Source organism: Mus musculus, chromosome 6 (assembly GCF_000001635.26).
Source record: "Mus musculus strain C57BL/6J chromosome 6, GRCm38.p6 C57BL/6J".
Classification (NCBI taxonomy): Eukaryota; Metazoa; Chordata; class Mammalia; order Rodentia; family Muridae; genus Mus; species Mus musculus.
Genome location: NC_000072.6, coordinates 7605349 through 7619572, shown reverse-complemented (window position 1 = coordinate 7619572; position 14224 = coordinate 7605349).

Here is a 14224-nt window from a genome sequence, read left to right as displayed (position 1 = left end):
ACCGGTTGGGACATCTTCTGGATATATGGCCAGGAGAGGTATTGCGGGATCCTCCGGTAGTACTATGTCCAATTTTCTGAGGAACCGCCAGACTGATTTCCAGAGTGGTTGTACAAGCTTGCAATCCCACCAACAATGGAGGAGTGTTCCTCTTTCTCCACATCCTCCCCAGCCTCTACAGTCACCTGAATTTTTGATCTTAGCCATTCTGACTGGTGTGAGGTGGAATCTCAGGGTTGTTTTGATTTGCATTTCCCTGATGATTAAGGATGTTGAACATTTTTTCAGGTGCTTCTCTGCCATTCGGTATTCCTCAGGTGAGAATTCTTTGTTCAGCTCAGAGCCCCATTTTTTAATGGGGTTATTTGATTTTCTGGAGCCCACCTTCTTGAGTTCTTTATATATATTGGATATTAGTCCCCTATCCGATTTGGGATATGTAAAGATCCTTCCCCAATCTGTTGGTGGTCTTTTTGTCTTATTGACGGTGTCTTTTGCTTTGCAGAAGCTTTGCAATTTTATGAGGTCCCATTTATCGATTCTCGATCTTACAGCACAAGCCATTGCTGTTCTATTCAGGAATTTTTCCCCTGTACCCAAATTTCGAGGCTTTTCCGTACTTTCTCCTCTATAAGTTTCAGTGTCTTTGGTTTTATGTGAAGTTCCTTGATCCACTTAGATTGGACCTTAGTACAAGGAGATAGGAATGGATCGATTCGAATTCTTCTACATGATAACAACCAGTTGTGCCAGCACTATTTGTTGAAAATGCTGTCTTTTTTCCACTGGATGGTTTTAGCTCCCTTGTCAAAGATCAAGTGACCATAGGTGTGTGGGTTCATTTCTGTGTCTTCAATTCTATTCCATTGGTCTACTTGTCTGTCACTATACCAGTACCATGCAGTTTTTATCACAATTTCTCTGTAGTACAGCTTTAGGTCAGGTATGGTGATTCCACCAGAGGTTCTTTTATCCTTGAAAAGAGTTTTTGCTCTCCTAGGATTTTTGTTATTCTAGATGAATTTGCAGATTGCCCTTTCTAATTCGTTGAAGAATTGAGTTGGAATTTTGATGGGGATTGCATTGAATCTGTAGATTGCTTTTGGCAAGATAGCCATTTTTACTATATTGATCCTGCCAATCCATGAGCATGGGAGATCTTTCCATCTTCTGAGATCTTCTTTAATTTCTTTCTTCAGAGACTTGAAGTTCTTATCATACTGATCTTTCACTTCCTTAGTTAGAGTCACGCCAAGGTTTTTTATATTATTTGTGACTATTGAGAAGGGTGTTGTTTCCCTAACTTCTTTCTCAGCCTGTTTGTCCTTTGTGTAGAGAAAGGCCATTGACTTGTTTGAGTTAATTTTATATCCAGCTACTTCACTGAAGCTGTTTATCAGGCTTAGGAGTTCTCTGGTGGAATTTTTAGGGTCACTTATATATACTATCATATCATCTGCAAAGAGTGATATTTTGACTTCTTCCTTTCCAATTTGTATCCCCTTGATCTCCTTTTCTTGTCTAATTGCTCTGGCTAGGACTTCAAGTACAATGTTGAATAGGTAGGGAGAGAGTGGACAGCCTCGTCTAGTCCCTGATTTTAGTGGGATTGCTTCCAGCTTCTCACCATTTACTTTGATGTTGGCTACTGGTTTGCTGTAGATTGCTTTTATCATGTTTAGGTATGGGCCTTGAATTCCTGATCTTTCCAAGACTTTTATCATGAATGGGTGTTGGATTTTTTCAAATGCTTTCTCTGCATCTAAAGAGATAATCATGTGGTTTTTGTCTTTGAGTTTGTTTATATACTGGATTACATTGATGAATTTCCGTATATTGAACCATCCCTGCATCCCTGGGATGAAACCTACTTGGTCAGGATGGATGATTGTTTTGATGTGTTCCTGGATTCGGTTAGCAAGCACTTTATTGAGGATTTTTGCATCGATATTCATAAGGTAAATTGGTCTGAAGTTCTCCATCTTTGTTGGGTCTTTTTGTGGTTTAGGTATCAGAGTAATTGTGGCTTCATAGAATGAGTTGGGTAGAGTGCCTTTTGTTTCTATTTTGTGGAATAGTTTGTGAAGAACTGGGATTAGATCTTCTTTGAAGGTCTTATAGAACTCTGCACTAAACCCATCTGGTCCTGGGCTTTTTTTTGTTGGGAGACTATTAATGACTGCTTCTATTTCTTTAGGGGATATAGGACCATTTAGATCATTAACCTGATCTTGATTTAGCTTTGGTACCTCGTATCTGTCTAGAAACTTGTCCATTTCATCCAGGTTTTCCAGTTTTGTTGAGTATAGCCTTTTGTAGAAGGATCTGATGGTGTTTTGGATTTCTTCAGGATCTGTTGTTATGTTTCCCTTTTCATTTCTGATTTTGTTAATTAGTATGTTTTCCCTGTGCCCTTTAGTGAGTCTGGCTAAGGGTTTATCTATCTTGTTGATTTTCTCAAAGAACCAGCTCCTTGATTGGTTGATTCTTTGAATAGTTCTTCTTGTTTCCACTTGGTTGATTTCACCCCTGAGTTTGATTATTTCCTGCCTTCTACTCCTCTTGGGTGAATTTGCTTCCTTTTGTTCTAGAGCTTTTAGATGTGTTGTCAAGCTGCTAATGTGTGCTCTCTCTAGTTTCTTTTTGGAGGCACTCAGAGCTATGAGTTTTCCTCTTAGTAATGCTTTCATTGTGTCCCATAAGTTTGGGTATGTTGTGGTTTCATTTTCATTAAACTCCAAAAAGTCCTTAATTTCTTTCTTTATTCCTTCCTTGACCGAGGTGTCATGGAGAAGAGTGTTGTTCAGTTTCCACGTGAATGTTGGCTTTCTATTATTTATTTTGTTATTGAAGATCAGTCTTAGTCCATGGTGATCTGATAGGATGCATGGGACGATTTCAATATTTTTGTATATGTTGAGGCCTGTTTTGTGACCAATTATGTGGTCAATTTTGGAGAAGGTACCATGAGGTGCTGAGAAGAAGGTATATCCTTTTGTTTTAGGATAAAATGTTCTGTAGATATCTGTTAAGTCCATTTGTTTCATCACTTCTGTTAGTTTCACTGTGTCCCTGTTTAGTTTCTCTTTCCCTGATCTGTCCATTGGTGAAAGTGGTGTGTTGAAGTCTCCCACTATTATTGTGTGAGGTGCAATGTGTGCTTTGAGCTTTACTAAAGTTTCTTTAATGAATGTGGCTGCCCTTGTATTTGGAGCATAGATATTCAGAATTGAGAGTTCCTCTTGGAAGATTTTACCTTTGATGAGTATGAAGTGCCCCTCCTTGTCTTTTTTGATAACTTTGGTTTGGAAGTCGATTTTGTTAGATATTAGAATGGCTACTCCCGCTTTTTTCTTCACACCATTTGCTTGGAAAATTGTTTTCCAGCCTTTTACTCTGAGGTAGTGTCTGTCTTTTTCCCTGAGATGAGTTTCCTGTAGGCAGCAAAATGTTGGGTCTTGTTTATGTAGCCAGTTTGTTAGTCTATAGCTTGTTATTGGGGAGTTGAGTCCATTGATATTCAGAGATATTAAGGAAAAGTAGTTGTTGCTTCCCGTTATTTTTGTTGTTAAAGTTGGCATTTTGTTCTTGTGGCTGTCTTCTTTTAGGTTTGTTGAAGGATTATCTTCTTGCTTTTTCTAGGGCGTGGTTTCCATCCTTGTATTGTTTTTTTTTCTGTTATTATCCCTTGAAGGGCTGGATTCGTGGAAAGATAATGTGTGAATTTGGTTTTGTCGTGGAATACTTTGGTTTCTCCATCTATGGTAATTGAGAGTTTGGCCGGGTATAGTAGCCTGGGCTGGAATTTGTGTTCTCTTAGTGTCTGTATAACATCTGTCCAGGCTCTTCTGGCTTTCATAGTCTCTGGTGAGATGTCTGGTGTAATTCTGAGAGGCCTGCCTTTATATGTTACTTGACCTTTTTCCCTTACTGCTTTTCTATCTTTATTTAGTGCATTTGTTGTTCTGATTATTATGTGTCGGGAGGAATTTCTTTTCTGGTCCAGTCTATTTGGAGTTCTGTAGGCTTCTTGTATGTTCATGGGCATCTCTTTCTTTAAATTTGGGAAGTTTTCTTCTATAATTTTGTTGAAGATGTTTGCTGGTCCTTTGAGTTGAAAATCTTCATTCTCATCCACTCCTATTATCCGTAGGTTTGGTCTTCGCATTGTGTCCTGGATTTCCTGGATGTTTTGAGTTAGGATCCTTTTGTATTTTCCATTTTCTTTGATTTATGTGCCGATGTTCTCTATGGAGTCTTCTGCACCTGAGATTCTCTCTTCCATCTCTTGTATTCTATTGCTGATTCTCACATCTATGGTTCCAGATTTCTTTCCTAGGGTTTCTATCTCCAGTGTTGCCTCACTTTGGGTTTTCTTTATTGTGTCTACTTCCCTTTTTAGGTCTTGGATGGTTTTATTCAATTCCATCACCTGTTTGGTTGTGTTTTCCTGCAATTCTTTAAGGGATTTTTGTACTTCCTCTTTAATGTCTTCTACCTGTTTAGCAGTGTTCTCCTGTATTTCTTTTAGTGAGTTATTTAAGTCCTTCTTGATGTCCTCTACCATCATCATGAGATATGCTTTTAAATCCAGGTCTAGCTTTTTGGGTGTGTTGGGGTGCCCTGGACTGGGCGAAGTGGGAGTGCTGGGTTCTGATGATGGTGAGTGGTCCTGTTTCCTGTTAGTAAGATTCTTACGTTTACATTTTGCCATCTGGTAATTTCTGGAGTTAGTTGTTATAGTTGTCTGTGTTTAGAGATTGTTTCTCTGGTGATTTTGTTACCCACTATCAGCAGACCTGGGAGACTGGCTCTCTCCTCTGAATTTCAGTGGTCAGAGCAGTCTCTGCAGGCAAGCTCTCCTCTTTTAGGGAGAGTGCACAGTTATATGGCGTTTGGACCTCCTCCTGGCTGAAGATGAAGGCCCAAAACAGGATCTTTCCCAGAAGCTGTGTTGCTTTGGCCTGTCACAGATGCCGTTGTTTCAGTAGTCCGCACTCTCACCTTTGTAGACTACTTTCCGCAGAGGCCTCTCGGGCCAGGTGGACACCTGTCCTCTGGCCCCAAAGGTGGCTGGTTGTCTGGAGCAGAAAATGGCACCACCTCAGAAGCTCTGTGGCTCTCGCCTGTCCTAGAAGCTGCTAGCCTCTGTAGTCCACACTCTCACCTGCAGACTGCCCGCCGCGGAGACCCGGAACTGAGTTGGCTCCCTTGGAACCTGAGGCAGAAGCCTCCCAGGCCAGAGGACACCTGTCCTCTGGCCCGAAGGTGGCTGGTTGTCTGGAGCTGAAAATGGCGCTGCCTCAGAAGCTCTGTGGCCCTCGCCTGTCCCAGAAGCTGCTAGCCTCTATAGTCCACACTCTCACCTGCAGACTGTCCACCACAGAGTCCCGGAACCGAGATGGTTCCCACGAGACCTGAGGCAGAAGCCTCCCAGGCCGGCGGACACCTGTCCTCTGGCCCCGAAGGTGGCTGGTTGTCTGGAGCCGAAAATGGCGCTGCCTCAGAAGCTCTCGCCTGTCCCAGAAGCTGCTAGCCTCTGTATTCCTCACTCTCACCTGCAGACTGCCCGCCGCGGAGTCCTGGAACCGAGATGGCTACCGAAGGAACCTGAGGCAGAAGTTACTTTCGTGATTCTCTTAGCCTGCGGATACCTGTCCTCTGGCCCCGAAGGTGGCTGGTTGTCTGCAGGCTGCCCGCAGCGAAGTCCCGGGACTCACCAGATGTCTTAAGATTGCTTGGCGGGTGTTGTGGGTAGCTGGCGGTAGTCAGCCGCCTGTGCGCCCTAGCTACTCCAGTGCTGCTCAGACTGGAAGGGGCTTGTGCCCCTACTCAGACCGGGTTTTCTGCTTTCCTAACTAATGCAGTCTCAAATCCCGTGCGATTGGATTGGAGTAGATGCTGTGTTCCACTCACCAGAAGTCTGAAGATCGCTTGGCGGGTGTTGTGGGTAGCTGGCGATAGTCAGCCGACTGTGCGCCCTACCTACTCTGGTGCTGCTCGGACTGAAAGGGGCTTGCGCCTTTCCTAGGGTTTCTATCTCCAGCGTTGCCTCACTTTGGGTTTTCTTTATTGTGTTCACTTCCCTTTTTAGGTCTAGTATGGTTTTGTTCATTTCCATCACCTGTTTGGATGTGTTTTCCTCTTTTTCTTTAAGGATTTGTAACTCTTTAGCAGTGTTCTCCTGTATTTCTTTAAGTGAGCTATTGAAGTCCTTCTTGATGTCCACTACCATCATCACGAGATATGCCTTTAAATCTGGGTACCCAGGACTGCCTGAGGTGGGAGTGCTGGGTTCTGATGATGGTGAGTGGTCTTGGTTTCTGTTAGTAAGATTTTTAAGTCTGCCTTTTGCCATCTGGTAATCACTGGAGTCAGTTGTTATAGTTGTCTCTGGTTAGAGCTTGTTACTTTCGTGATTCTCTTAGCCTCTACAAGCAGACCTGGGAGACTAGCTCTCTCCTGAGTTTCAGTGGTTAGAGCAGTCTCTGCAGGCAAGTTCTCCTCTTGCAGAGAAGGTGCACAGATATCTGTTGTTTGGATTTGCCTCCTGGCAGAAGATGAAGGCCTGAAACAGGGCCTGTCCCAGAAGTTGTTAGCTTCTGTAATCTACACTCTCACCTGGGCAGACTAGTCTTGGCGGGATCAAGGAAGGAAGATTGCTCCTGAGGATGCTCAGGCAAAGCCCTCATAGGCGGGGTGGTCACCTCTCCTCCGGCAGGGAAGGTGCCCGAATGTCTGGAGCCTGTGCAGACTAGTCTTGGCTGGATCCAGGAACCAAGATGTCTCTGGCAGATCCTCCGGCAAAGGTCTCCCTGGCTAGATGGACACCTCTCCTCTGGCAGGGAAGGTGCCCGGATGTCTGGCTCCCGAAACGGGGCCTGCCTTAGAAGCTCTGTGGCTCCCGCCTGACCCAGAAGCTGTTAGCTTCTGTAGTCCACACTCTCACCTGTGTAGACTAGTCTTGGCAGGATCCAGGAACCAAGTTGTCTCCGGCAGATGCTCGGGCCAAGCAAACTGTTCTTTTGTTTATTTTATCAAGTATCCCATCAAGATGCCTGGATCCACTCTCCCTTCACAGATCTGTGACATGGCTTGTTTCTATGCAGCAGTAAGTTTGCCACCAGCATCTGGATTATGGACTATATACTAGTTTATTCCAATGCCAATACTTTAACCTTTGTTTATTACAGCTTTGCAAAAAAAATATCTTGACATTGGGGTATGTTTTATATAAGATCAAATAAGCTAAGTGAGAGGGTCTTTTAGTTAAATAAAGAAAACAAGAACCTTTACATAAATATTTCCTTCTAAGTGTATATTCCCTTTTCTAATAATTATCTCCATTGTTATTTGCCTGTTGCTCTCCCATGTAAATGTATGTGGTTAGAAAATTCTTTCTGATAAAGAGTTTGGTTTATAATAATACTTAACCATAGAAAAAAAGTACCCAGCATACAATAGTATTAGGATGGCTGAAAGCCAAACTAAGGATGCCAGGCTACGTGAGCTCTCATTCAATGCTGGGGAAGAGAAGGTGGCACAACCATGTTGAAAGTTGCTTTGCTTTTTCTTACAAAAATAAATACCTTTACAACACAACCAGTAACTTCACACTCTGACATGAAAACATACTCATATTGGGGAAAAAAAAAACACAACAGAAAGAAACAACATGATTTAATTGTTAAAATTTGGAGACAATAAAAAGTTGGTATGAAAATAGAACATTATTGATCCACAAAAGACATAGAAGAAACTTAGACATATTTTAGGTTAAAGTAGCCAATCTTAAATAGATTAAGGACATCCAGAGACCACTCCACCTTGGGATCTACTCCACTTGCAGACACTAAACCACAGCACTGTTGCTGCTACCAAGACGTGCTTGCAGACAGGAGCTTAGTGTCTTCTGAGAGGCTTTGCCAGCACCTAAGACAGATGCAGACAATCACTGTAAACCATTGGACTGAGCCCAGGGACTCCAATGGAAGAGTTAGGGAAGGACGGAAGGAGCTGAAGGGGATGCAACCTCACCAGAAGAACAATAAGATCAACCAACTAGGCCCATCAAAGCTAATAGGAACTAAACCACCAATCAAAGAGTATACATGGGTGGGTTCATTTAACACTGCTACATATGTAGAAGAGAACTACCTTGTCTGAGGACAATAGGAGGGGAGGTGCTTGGTCCTGTGGAGGCTTGCTGCCCTAGTGAAGGGGGTGCTAGAGGGGTGAGGCAAGATTGGGTGAATGGGTAGGGGAGCACCCTCTTAGAGGAAAAGGGAAGGGGGTATGAAATGAGGGATTTTGTGGAAAGGAGATTAGGAATGGGAATAACAGTTAACATGTAAATAAAAGAAGGAATGCATAGGAAAAAAAGACTACATATTGTATGAGCTCAATTACAACAGATGACATCCTGGGCAAAACATGTGACAGTGTAAAAAATCAGGGAGTGCCACAGAGTGTGATGGAGATTAATGGCATGAAGACAAAGATTAATGGAAAACTAACTTTCAGAATGATGTAATGAGACGGAATTATATGTCTGTGTATGTGTGTGTATATATACATGTGTATATGTCTGTGTATATGTATTCATTCTATAAGTTCTGTTATTCTAGAGAACCCTGACTAATACTACTAGTACGTGGTTAATGTCCACAACAGAAGTATTCCAATGAATAAATCAGGAAAATCCAACTTGGGCTGGAGAGATGGCTCAGCAGTTAAGAGCACTGACTGCTCTTCCAGAGGTCCGGAGTTCAATTCCCAGCAACCACATGGTGGCTCACAACCATCCGTAATAGAATCTGATTCCCTCTTCCGGTAAGCATGAAAACAGAGCACTCATGTACATTAAATAAATAAAAAAAAAAAGAAAATTAAATTAAAAAAGAAAAATCCAACTTGTTAGAGGACTAAATAAATAAAGGAAGTGCTATGTAACGCTGTAGAGAAATTCCATGAAGCTGACAGGCTAGAAAGACTATGAACAACAGGATTCCAATGGTGTAATGATGGTAAAACAGAACAGTGCACACACTGCTGAAGGATAGATTGCATTACCTAGCAGAGTTATGTATGACCAGACTTGATGAGCCAGACATTCTACTAGTGAGTAAATTCTTGGGAAGCTCTTCGAACACTAGGAGGTGGCATTTGCCAAATGTTAACAGCATCACTGTTCATCATAGAATACATGCCAGCAACTCCAAATGTTTGACAGTAAGATGCATAGATAAGTATGGAATGTTTATATAGTAAAATACTACACTATGGGGAAAAGGAATCAACTTCAGAACACCCATCAGTACAGATGGTCTCAAAGGCATAAACTTGGTTGCAAACAAAGATGGAACAATCCATTGTAAACATTCAAGCAGAGGGACTCATGGGCTGTAAAGACAACAATAAAGCAAAATCAAAGCCAAATGAGATTACAAATGCATGAGGTCACAATCACTTCCAAGGGGAGTAAGGAGGGATGTTCAGTCACGGACTAGAGCGGCATCTGGGAATGGTGATGTTCTAGCTCCTGGCCTAGATGCAAAGTACATAGCTTATTTTATCATGACTCTCTCAAGTCACATTTTATAATTCAGACCAAGTCCCTGTAGGTGGAGAAGTCGGCTCCCTCAGAGGCAAGGTGACTAAACTTGTTCATGCTGAGAATTTGCTCTTTCATTTGGGGCTCTCCTTCTGTCTCTGCAAGCTCTTGCTTCTTTGTGCCTTGCCAGGCTTCAGTAATCACTCCTTCCCAGCTCCTTTTGTATTCTGCTCACATGTCTTACTCTCCAAGTCTACCCCAACAGCAGCACTACTTCTGGATAGCAGGAAAATGCAATGCACCCTTAAGAGACAATACTTAACTAGGCAAGAACAGAATTTGGTGACAGTGTAAGTAACTAACTGCATAAACTCATTTTTAGCAGAGACTTTGTGAATCAAATTCTGCTGAACACTGCAATCCAGTCCTTTTCCTTGGTCACAGGCCCCCACACCCATCATGACATCTTGTCTGCCCATGTTGAGCAACCATAGAGGTTACAACTGGCACGGGGAGTTTGGGGAAGATTTTTTTCTGTGGACCATAAAGACATGGCCAAAACTTTTTTTGGTTTGTTTGTTTTTTTGTTTTTTTTTTTTTTTTTTTTTGAGACAGGGTTTCTCTGTATAGCCTTGGCTGTCCTGGAACTCACTCTGTAGACCAGGCTGGCCTCGAACTCAGAAATCTGCCTGCCTCTGCCTCCCGAGTGCTGGAATTAAAGGCATGCACCACCACACCCGACTGACATGGCCAACACTTAAGCACAGGACAGTAAGGGAGGAAGGGAGAGGGGCCAGCTCTAGAAGTGCTGCCTAAATTCATTGACACTAAAACAGACATTTAATGACACCAGAGGAAGTCAGTGTTTGTTCAGTAGACTTAACGTTTGAGATCATTCTCTGTTGAACTTGTGCGGTGAAGCCTGTGTTTCCCACTTATTTAGCATTAAACATGAACCTGTTTTCTTTATTTGTTCTACACTTGAATTACCTCGACCTTTCATTTGTATGCCCTCTGGAAATTGAAAGATAAACCTGTATGCTAAATGTCTGTACTGGCTGGTTTTGTGTGTCAACTTGATGCAAGCTGGAGTTATCACAGAGAAAGGAGCTTCAATTGGGGAAATGCCTCCATGAGATCCAGCTGTGGGGAATTTTCTCAATTAGTGATCAAGGAGGAAGGGCCCCTTGTGGGTGAGACCATCCCTGGGCTGGTAGTCTTGGGTTCTATAAGAGAGCAGGCTGAGCAAGCCAGAGCAAGCAAGCCAGTAAGTAATATCCCTCCATGGCCTCTGCATCAGCTCCTGCTTCCTGATCTGCTTGAGTTCCAGTCCTGACTTTTTGGTGATGAACAGCAGTATGGAAATGTAAGCTGAATAAACCCTGTCCTCCCCAACTGTTTCTTGGTCATGATGTTTGTGCAGGAATAGAAACCCTGACTAAGACAATGTCCAAAAGAATATTTATCTGGGTGATTTGTTTGACATGCTTTCTAAACTAGAATTGAATTAGATGCAGAGGAGCAATTAAAAAAGAAAGAAAGAAAGAAAGGAAGGAAGGAAGGAAGGAAGAAAGGAAGGAAGGAAGGAAGGAAGGAAGGAAGAAAGAAAGAAAGAAAGAAAGAAAGAAAGAAAGAAAGAAAGAAAGAAAGAAAGAAAGAAAGAAAGAAAAGCTGTTGCGGAGAGAACCGGTTCCCTATGCTGGTTTAGCTAGGCAGGTAGGACAGGGTTCTTGGGAGTGAAGATCTGAGCTGCTGATATTCCAACTTGTAAACTTTATAGTGATAAACTTAACATCATGAGTGGAAAACTGCAAATAATCCATATTTAGATGATTTCTTAAGCCTTTTCATGAACTCTTAATAACATGACAGTATGCTTTTTATAGCATTCCACCTACATAGTACAATTTAAGGTAAGTGCTGTATTGCGTATCTCAAATATAGGTTGTCATCTTAAATACCATTTATTTTATTGCTAGAAAGTAGATACTTGTGTACCATGTGCCAAACAGCATCATGACATTATCCTCTTCCATTTCAAGAACATGGTTCTGTACGGACATACATGCAAACAGAAGACTATAGAACTTTACCTCAGAGAAAACATGTGAGCACAGCGTGTGAGCACAGCATGGTTTAATATGCTATACAATGCACCTGATTTTTGATAGAAGATTGAGATTTGGGAAAGAATGTCTCTATAATGAAAATAGACATAAAATTAAAACACTATATTTGTAAACTTGACATATAAAAAAAGCTAAATGTAAACATCAATTATTTCTCCACGCTTTAGGAACACTTTTTTTTCCTCCAGAAGGCCAAGGCTATGAAGGACCAGACACTCTTCTGTGGATCCAGAAATATCTGAGCCCTTCTCAGATTTCTCAGAACCATTCTCTATTTTCCACCTGTCTACAACAGCCAACACATCATTTTTCTACTTTTGAATTGAAGGGTTAAAGTGAAGTTTTCTCAGGAAAATATGACGATGGTTTAAATTCAAATAAAGACCACCATTGCTGTTGCCAGACCCTTATCTAGAGCAAATTTTGCTAGACAAACAAGGCAGAGGCATACTTAGAAAAACACAGGTGAAGTTTAGAATTTCTAAAGTGAAAAAAAAAAAAAGATCTGTTGTGACACTGTACTCATGATCAATGGACAGTTATTTCTCTTCCAATGTCTTCATGTCAAGAGTGAGAATACTGAGGTGAGTTGTATGTCACATTCCAAAGCTCTGTGACTGACACTGGATGTGTAGAATGGGCTCAGTCACTAAAGGACACCAGTGAGAGGTGGAAATCAGGATACATCCTGCTGTTCCTTGGGAGCTCTGTCGGACAGAACCTGAGTGTTGTCTATGTCAACAGTATTATACCTGTGTAAACACAGGAATTCATATCCCAATAGCATATGATCAAATTAGCATAGTGTATGATAAGAAAGAAACTGGTGTCACAGTATAATAGATACTGTGGGTTTAAGGATGTCCCTTACTTTGCTAAACTATTGGAAAACTTGACAACAAAATTGTACTTTCTACAGCATACACAAAAACAATGTAAGCCATGTCTAACTTCTAAGATGGTCTTAGGATTCAAGTTTCCAATATAAAAAGGTCCAAAGTACACTTATTATATTAAGTGCTGCTTAAGTTCATGTCAGGAGCACACATTTTTTTTTCTTGGACTTTAATTATGAGACACACATCTCAATATTTGCTATAGAAGGGAAAGAAAATAATATTGGAATTTTCTGCAGAGAAGAATTAAGATTAAGGTTGGCAATTAAACCCTTGAATGTACAAACTTGGAGGTCTGATGAACAACAACCATCCTGACTACTCACATTTAGAAATGGTAAAAATGACAACAAACAAACAAAAAACAGTGTAGAATAGCGTTTTCAAACCATCTCTTGTGTTTCAGTGATTTCTGGAATACTCTGGAAACCAGGGCAACAGTTCTCAGAGCTGTCTTTTCCCTTCACTTTCGTTAAAAGGATGTACAGTAATAGAGGTTGCCAAGATTATATTTTTTTTTAACTTTTCACTGATTTGTTGTGAGTTTTACATCATGCACTCTAGTAATGCTAGTCTCCCCAATCCCTCATATCCACCCTTCACCCTTGCAACCTCACCCCCAAAATAAAAAGCAGGCAAGCAAACAAACAAAAAAAGCATAGAAAAACATCTCATCTTGGAACCTGTAGTGTGTCACAGTGTGTCCCACAGTATATCCCTCTGTCCACACATTTTCATTTGCAAATGTCCATTATAATGAGCCATTGGTCTAGTTTGAGATCTCTGGCTTCTGTGATATATCAATATTGGATCCTTATTGGGCTTCCAGCCAGTTATCTTGTTTTTGACCCAAATCCTGGAGATCCTGCAGCTTTGAAGTAGCAGGACTGGCCCATTCATGAGTCCCAACCATTAGCAGATGATATTGATTTTGAGATGGATCAATTCAGAGCCCTGGATCTGGGCCTGGGTGGTAGCTGAGTTGATTATCACTCCATCTCTCAGTAATGGGTACCATCAGGGTGAGCTCTCTGGTACTGCCCTAGCTAGGACATCCCATGCCACCATCAACAGAAGGCAGGGTCAGCTTTCCTGCTCTTATGCCTGTGGGGCCAAGTTACCCACACCAATGCCTCCAGAGCTAACTCCACGGTGTTGCCCATTTAAGGGTGCAGGGCCCACTTTCTCAAGTGCTGCAGCCTGGGAGAGGCTGAGCCCCCTCTTCCATTCTTATACCATTGTCTGTCGGGGCTGACTCATCCTTGCCTTTGCCATCAGGTCCACCCCTACTATGTTGCCCAGATGAGGTGCAGGTCCCACTCTCCTGAGTGCTGAGGCTGGTGAGGGATAGGGCCAGCTTCCCCGCTCTCATGACACAGGGGCCAGTTCTCCTGACTGCCACAGGTAGCAACGAGTGAGCGAGTGTGGGTATCACCTCTGCATCTATGCCATCTTAAAGCATATGAGTGGCAGGGCCAACTCTTCCTCCCTCACACCCTCAGGACTGGCTCACCCCCACTTCCCACTACCAGGGTCAGCTCTACAGTGCTGCCCAGGTGAGGAACAGGGCCAGCTCTTCTAAGTGCTGCAGGTAGTGATAGGAACAGCGTGACCCTGCACCCATGCCAGGTCAGTGTCCCTGTAAG